Source organism: Chironomus tepperi, unplaced genomic scaffold (assembly GCF_022539635.2).
Source record: "Chironomus tepperi strain 1889 unplaced genomic scaffold, CSIRO-AGI_Ctep_v1 contig_337, whole genome shotgun sequence".
In the NCBI taxonomy this organism is placed as follows: Eukaryota; Metazoa; Arthropoda; class Insecta; order Diptera; family Chironomidae; genus Chironomus; species Chironomus tepperi.
This window is the reverse complement of record NW_027226459.1, coordinates 1,992,273-2,000,396: the sequence shown is the minus strand read 5'-3', so window position 1 is coordinate 2,000,396 and position 8,124 is coordinate 1,992,273. Positions and strand designations below refer to the sequence as shown.

The following is an 8,124-nucleotide window of genomic DNA, read 5'->3' as shown; positions in this document are numbered from 1 at the left end:
ATAGGTCTTAATTTCCTGAATTTTGGATGCGCAAGTCTACAGATCTTAGGCTGTATCTTAAAGTATCGTCGATGACTCCAGGCCTGAAATTTCAGACGAGCAATATGAGCTAGATTACTGACTATTTCACTGTACATCTATCAGAAAAAGCCCTAATCTGAATATCGTATCCCGAGTGAGACTCGAACACATGACCTACGATTTTTCGGTAGCATGTCATGCTCCCATCATTGATTTATCGGTGATTATTCGATTATATGGCTCTATATTAATTAAATATCATCTTTATCTTCCTTAATACTGCATTCCCTAGGGGTCATTCACTTATTACGTAATGCTTTACTTCCTGGTACTAGCTCTACTTACCCTATTATAAAGGGAAGGTTGCGCTATAAGCCATCAATAATTTTATGTCCATAGAGATTTTGTGACGGAAGGGGGAGAGAAGTAGGGTCAATTTCGATTTTCGCGTTACCTAATAAGTGAATTGCAACTTGAATAGGACGCTAGAGTCCTTAATATCTCGAGCTGGCTTAAGGTTTCGAATGAAGCTGTCTTCAGACATTCCCTATGCGCGGCAATAGGCCTTCGTGTGCCCTAGTCAAGGAATTAATTAAGTAATAAGTGAATACCCCCAAGATACACCTGAAAATGCTGCATTTTTATCAAATTTCTCAAAAATTCGCCTCAATTCCAAATTTCCTTCCAAAATTTTCAACTTAAACTTTTCATCTCTTAATAACCATCTATCCATATGTATTTAAAATAATTTTTTTTTCTTAAACATTTTTTGCCTTTTCATCTAAACAAAGTGTTGAATGCTTTATAGTTCAGAGACATTTTTTATGACTGATTAAAAAGAAGAATTCATTTGTTATTAATAAACTGAATAAATTTCCTCAAATCTGCTGACTTTTTTATTTTTTCATCTCCCCTCAAAAATCCTCCGTCGTCAGTTTAATGTGAGACAAAGCTTCGTGTCACAACACAAAAGCGACATTCATTTGATAGATTCATTAGGAGAGGATTATGAGATATCATCGACTATTGAGGGCTCTAAACAAAAATTATTATTGTTATATGTAGACACGGCTTTGTGTGATGAAAATGATGATTGTGAAGATGATGATGATGATGTGAGAAATTTTAAGGCTTAAGTCTATATATTATTATTTTTTTTTTGTGTTGAACAAGAAGCAAGTTTGATTGGACAATTTGGGAAATATTTTATAGCGACATAATGAAGACGCAAAAAGATGAAATATTTTTTCAAGGAGTTGTGCAGTAATGAGGTCCAGTGTGTCTTGAAGATTTAATGATTTTTTGTCAAATTGTCTGGAATAGCGGATATGACTCGATTAGATTAAAAGGCACACGACGAGGAAAAATTCGAAAAAATCGTTTTGAGATCAGCGTGACGCTGGGTATGTATCGGATTCGGTGAACTCGGACCCATACTAGTATTACTCTGACCGTAGATACTATTTTCTGACTTTTTCAGACTTGAATGTCCTCCCGGTAAGGATTAATAACACGAATCCAACGATAAATTCTCGAGAACACGATAGTCTTGCAATTTGTCGATTCTTAGGCTCTTATTAGCCAGGAATCACTGACATGCAGACAACATGTAATGAAGGAACAAGAATTTATTTTAAAAATGTTTAATTTTGATGGACATCATTTATGAACGATCAGCATTTCGACTTTGCAAATCTCTTTTGTCTATCCACAAAAGTTCACTAATTGACTCCTTTACAATTTTATTTTGTAGACATCCTCAAATGACATCAACAAACCAGAAAATCATTCAACATCTATTCCGGTGGCCCTAAATAAAAGTTTCGGTATCAAATGTACAATTTTATAGCAAGATGTCACACAACTTTACCTCATTCAGCCTCAATAAAAATAAATTTAGTCAAAAAAAAAATCCAGTCTCTTTTGAAAAATCTGTTCAATTTGCCAGAAGTGCGAAAAACCAAACGCTTTTATGTTAATCACTATTGCTGTATGTCTTCAATCTTATCGCCTTTAAATTTTTTTTCGTTGTGTCTCGTTCGAGAAGAAATCAATAAAAATTGATGGGAATTTTTTTGTGTGTCCTCAGTCAGTGATTGCAAAAACTTCTTTCAAAATAAATTTATATTCATTAGATTAATTTCAGCACAGAAACAACAAAAAAAATGGCAGAGACGAACAGCTATTGAGATGTACAGTAATGGCTATCGTCGATAGAATTCTTTTATTTCAACTAATGCGATTGAAATTCAAGCTTAGCCACCACACAGCTATTGATGGAAGATTTATTTAAATATACACACAATCGGTGGACATTTCTTTCGATGGCTTTTGTCTCTTCCTTTATTAGATGCTTTAATGCACAACATGGTGGTCTTATGACAAGAATCTTATTGTTATAGATTAGGAATATAGGAATGTATAGCTGTTGGATGTACATGTGTGATTGTGGAATGTGTTAGGATTAGGGGTTGTAATGGAATGGGAATTGGATGATGAGTGCTTCTATTGCGGTAGTTGCTTTTTATGCTAGATTTTTATATCAATTTTGGACTTCAATCTTTCATAGATGGAGCTTAAGTCTAGTTCTATTGATGGCTTTCTATTTGTCGATTTCAGATACCAAAGTCCAAGGCAATAACTGCCTTCTAATAATAAATTCATTGACTTCACATGCTTTTCAGTAGTCTTCGTGATTTATTGCTTGATCATGAACATTTGTTGCCGATAAGGATGCACTTGGGTATGCACCTGACATCGGTAATTGACCAGCAGTCGCCAGCGATAGAACTATATTCAGACACAAACTAAGGGAGGCCATTGATCTTTGAAACAGTCTGATTGATAAACCTTAATTAAAAGACCGTCCGAAGATTTTCCTCTAATTTTTTGTTGCATCTAATCAAATTTGTCATTATTTAGTCGAAATACAGCTTAAATTAGGTCAGTCCACAAACTGTTAATCTCATGGATATACAATTAGGTTTGACAATCTCATGGTTTGATCAATCGCTGAGAAATCTGGTGATGTTCCATAAATTTGCCGATTTCAACAAGTCTATAAATCCGAAACTCTTTTAAACCATTCCATACATAAGTATTTATGATACCGAGACTAAGACTTCCTAGTGAAGATCTTAAGATTTATCGAAATCAAGAGTCATATCCGTACAACGAACTATCAATTCTGAAGCACTATACAAAATCATACTCGAATAAATTCAATTTTATACTTAGTCCTCCAACTCACAATCTCGACAATCCAATTCAATTCAAATCCCGTCCATCAAATACCCCCAAAATCGAGTGAAATGTGTCCAAACATCTTCATCATTCAAAAAAACCGACATGCTGTATGACAACACACAAAATAAAAATATTTATATCAAACCATTAACAAGATCAATCGATGAATGTAAAGTAGATATGTATAACCCATGTGTATGTGTGTATTAACGATGTTCATATTTTTTATAACACTTTGTGTGTCAATTTGATAGATCTAAATTGATTTTTTGTCGCGTTTCTTCGGTTGACAAATATTTTTGATTAAATTGTTAAAATACATTTTATTTTCCTTTTTTTTTCATGTCTTTAAAATGCTGCGGAGATACGATCTTGATTTTTTTTTTTGTTTCTTTGTTCCCTTTTGTCTTTCTCGTTCTTTTTTATATGTTACTTATTTTGTGGAGCATCTTCTAAGTCTCATGAGATGATCACAATCATTTGTTTTGTTGCCTTTATTTAGAATGGGAATAATTTTACGGAACGATTGACGAGTTAGAGAGTTGTGGTATGGGATTGAGGTGGCTTGAGAGCAGTTTTGAAGGAAATATTGGAACCTAGAGTAGCTTATTATGGTATAAAATCATTGCAAGATTGATATTAAGTTTGCATGGACCCAAAACAGCACGACGTGTACGCTAGAATACTGCTAAGGTCACCGTATTGACGATAAGATGAAAAGTATGTAGCCCTGACGGGTATGTCACGGTGCCAGATGATCCTGGCTTTTACGGTGATTTACGGAAGGCACATGCCACAAATCCGGCTACAGAGCATCTTGAATAGAACCTGATGCCAGATATCATTGAATCTGAATTAAAGCCGGTGCCTAATTGGCCAGAGACTAACTTTTAAGGCGATTAAGACTGTTTGTCACATTGTGTCATACAGGAACCTGAATTTGGATCATTTTTGACATTAATATGACTGAGAATGGCATCAATTTTGCTTTGGATGCTGTTTATCAAAATGAAGCATTCAAGGAACTCTTGAATGTCAGAAAAGGATAAATGGAAGATCCAGGTCAGTGCTATACTAATTTAGGATTAGAAAAAGCGGCAATTCAGCCTCCCGGTATCAACAACGAGTCATATTCGGATTATTTGGCACTGTGTGTCCTTTAGAATGTGTTCAAAAGGTATTAATCCTTAACAGACAAAGAGACAACTTTTAGGTGCCGTAGTGCTATTTCGGGTATCATGAAAACAGCCCTACATCCCTATAAGCTGATCTTGAAAGAAACAGACATCAAATTTAGTTTTCAATACTCTCTAGATTCCTAAATCAATTAAAATCCACATCCATGACACCTAAATCCTCAAACGACAAACTGCCAACAGCACTAAACACTCTAAACCACAAACATGTTGCTCCGAAAAGAACGAGAAATGATCAATAAAATCGAATTATGCTTGTCGTGCACACACATTCGTGGGAAATGAAAATCTCTCTCTCATTCAGTCTTAATGGAATTGTTTAAGTGTGAAAAATTAATTTAATTATGGACATTTGTGGAGATGAGTTGTTTTAACTCTTCACGTTGATTCTCTTTCATTTCATTCTTATAGCTTTATTTTTTTTTTGTTAATTTGTTAAAAGTCAATCACGTTATCTTGACTTGACAAGTCAACATTATAAAGCTGTTGATGATGCACTGAGGTGGGTCCTTTAATAGTTTTGTTATAGATGAAATATAGGAATGATATTTTATGCTGATAAGAATGTTTGTGACTGTTTTTTTATATTATTTGTGTTTACTTATTATTATGATGTTGGGAAAGGATACTTTCGGAATTTTATTGTGAGCGCCTTTGTACAGAAGGATGAAGAGGAAAGGGACAATTGATTGGAGTTTGACTGACTGACTGACAATCAACGGTCATTGATGTGTTTTATGGCGTCTTTAAACAGTGAATTTTAGAGAATTAAGGCACATAATAATGAAATTTTTGTAGGATGAGACATGATGCTGCGAATGTGTGATTAATCGACTGATCAGCAAATATGAATGTAATTATAGGTTTAATGAGGATATACGCAAACATTGCTATTTATAACAGAAACCATTGATTTTATCCAAGACATGGACCATCTATAGAGGCTTTGGAATGTTACAACTGATCACAGTGTCGACTTTGCTGTATACAGACCGTATATTATACTCTAATCCATTGTAGGTTTATGTACAACAATTGCAGGCCTAATAGAGTCATGGCATTGGTGTAGCTACAACCAGGACACTTGATACATCTTTAAATTGGACATTAAGCCACATATTGCTTTAGGTCTTATCTCCATATAACTCAAACTGTCTAATTGCAATCAGCACTCGGAGTCAACTCGAATTTTATATGAAATTGAGTTAATTTGAGTTGAATTTTCCATGCAAAATCCAAATCAGCTTACTTGCTCCTAAAATCCAATTCTCAAGCAACTTAACTCTGGCCTGAGGATGACTTGACTTTAGACTGAAATCGGATTTCATTGAATCTAGCTTGGAACTAGAGTCACGTTGACCTGAGCCTAGATTATCGACAATTTCTATGTCATATGCTTTCTGGGTTAGAGTTCTAGCAAGTTCCATTTAGTAAATTCCAAGAACAATTTGAAAATTCAATCCTAATTGCCTTATTCCTCCAAATTCCATCCAAAATTGTCAAATCTACAAAGAAATGCGCCTCAATCCACCAAAAAAATCTCAGCACTCCTTTCGTCCATAAAAATAATTTAACCATAATGTCTTTCTCAACTCTCCATCTTCCTCCCTCTGTGTGTCATGATGCCGCACAACCTTAAAAAAAAAATAAGAAGGAAAAGCGAAGGAAGAGGAAAAAAAAAAAATAAAATTCCTCATCTAATTTCTTGTGTAAATATAAATCTTCATTTCGAAAGCATAAATCTCAACATTAGTATAAAAATGTATCAGATGAACGATAATGTCGCTCTTTTTTTAGCGCATTTTTGAAATTTATTTCAAAAAGGTAGCTTAATAAGACACTTTGTTCGGTCGGTCGGTCGGTCGTTCGGTCGGTCGGTCGGTCGGTCGGTCGGTCGGTCGGTCGGCTGGAACGCGAGATCTCGAATACTAGACATCGTAGAGAGCTCGGAATGGTTTTAAAAGATCAGTTCCATAAAGTTATTGGCGCCCCGGGCATTTAAAAGTTTCAAATCAAAGCATAAATACTATAATTAACAGTTTTTCATTTTCATATACAACAACAACAAAAACAACAACACGTTTTTTCATTGTTTTACAGTGTTTTTCAATGTTTGTCGATGTTTTTACAGTGTTTACTGAAAAATGTTTGAATTTTTTTTGACCGTTATGAGGTTTGAATTATGAAAATCCGTTAAATGATGAAGTTCTTAAATTTTTGGAAGTTATATGTTTTAGGTCTGCAAGCAACCTGGATCTTACTGGATCTTATGATTTAGGTCTGGAAGTGACCTGGATCTTATGCTTTAGGTCTGGAAGTGACCAGGATGTTACTGGATGTTACTGGATCTTATGTTTTAGGTCTGGAAGTGGCCTGGATCTTACTGGATCTTTGTTTTTAGATCTGGAAGTGACCTGGATCCTACTGGATCTTGTTTTGTGAATCTGGAAGTGACCTGGATTCTACTGGATATTGTTTTGTGGATCTGGAAATGACCTGGATCCTACTGGATCTTGTTTTATGGATCTGGAAGTGACCTGGATCCTACTGGATCTTGTTTTGTGAATCTGGAAGTGACCTGGATTCTACTGGATATTGTTTTGTGGACATGGAACTGAGAGGGATCTGGGAGTTATATGGATCCTACTGGATCTTGTTCTATAGACATGGAACTGACTTAAAAATCAATTACTGATCGCTGGGACAAAAATGCGCTGAAGTAACTCGATAAGAACGAGTACTTTTGTAATTTTTTTTTTTTGGTCGGTGAAAAAAGAATAAAATTTATTTATTGTATTTATGGGGTACACAAAAACTTGGGAGACGCAGCGTAAGGAGAAATTAAACATTCCTTCAGCACACAATATCAGTTGATCTAAAAAAATATATATAAAGTTTTGTGCATTTAACATGTTTTTCATTTTGTACTGTGTCGACAAGTCAGTCGCGCAAAATAAAATAAAAGCGAGTGTATGTCTATGGAAATGGATGGTTTAATGTCCAAGAAGATTGTGTAAGCATAAAATGTACTTGAGATTGTGGACATTTCGTCAGATTGTGTCAGGATCATTTGGTGCATTATGCATGGCTTACTTATTGAATTTCAACCTTCAACCTGCTCTCTAAAAGCATTACGTAATTAGTGAATGACTAAATCTACAATGATTAAAGTAACTAAAATCAAGAATATCCAGACGTAACCAGAACAGACCCCCTCTTTGACCTTTTTTCCCCAAGAACAGACTCCTTCTGCCCCCTTTTAAGAGCAAATAATAAGTGAACGGCCTTTTAGTGTTGTCTAAATATTTTTGAGCAACTGCACTCCTTGGTGGTAATCCTCGACCGAAATCGCACGAGTCACACATACACACACCAGTGTCCCCCGGTACACAAATTGCCCTCCTTTCTTACTTACTTCGCTGGCCGTACAGATCAACTGTGATCCAGTGCCTCCCTCAGAAGTCGCCTATAACTGGTTCTATCGCCTGCTTCCGTCTGCCAATTGCCAATACAAAATGCAATGCTGTCTCCATCGACAGCTTCCATCCAGGAGTTCTTCCAGGTCTATCACGAGATTGCCTACCACTGCCTTAAATTCTGACAAATTTATCACAAAGGAACTTCACAAAAAAAATAATAAAACTTATTGTACAAAAAGGAA

General features: G+C 35.3%; 1 long non-coding RNA gene across 1 annotated transcript; it reads left to right on the top strand.

Moving 5' to 3' along the window:
* Positions 1–1,203: 1,203 nt before the first annotated feature.
* On the top strand, positions 1,204–2,027 carry LOC139093792 (uncharacterized). The gene is made up of 3 exons (XR_011544733.1): positions 1,204–1,424; positions 1,502–1,518; positions 1,775–2,027. It is a non-coding gene; the product is annotated as an uncharacterized lncRNA (long non-coding RNA).
* The last annotated feature ends 6,097 nt before the right edge of the window (positions 2,028–8,124 follow it).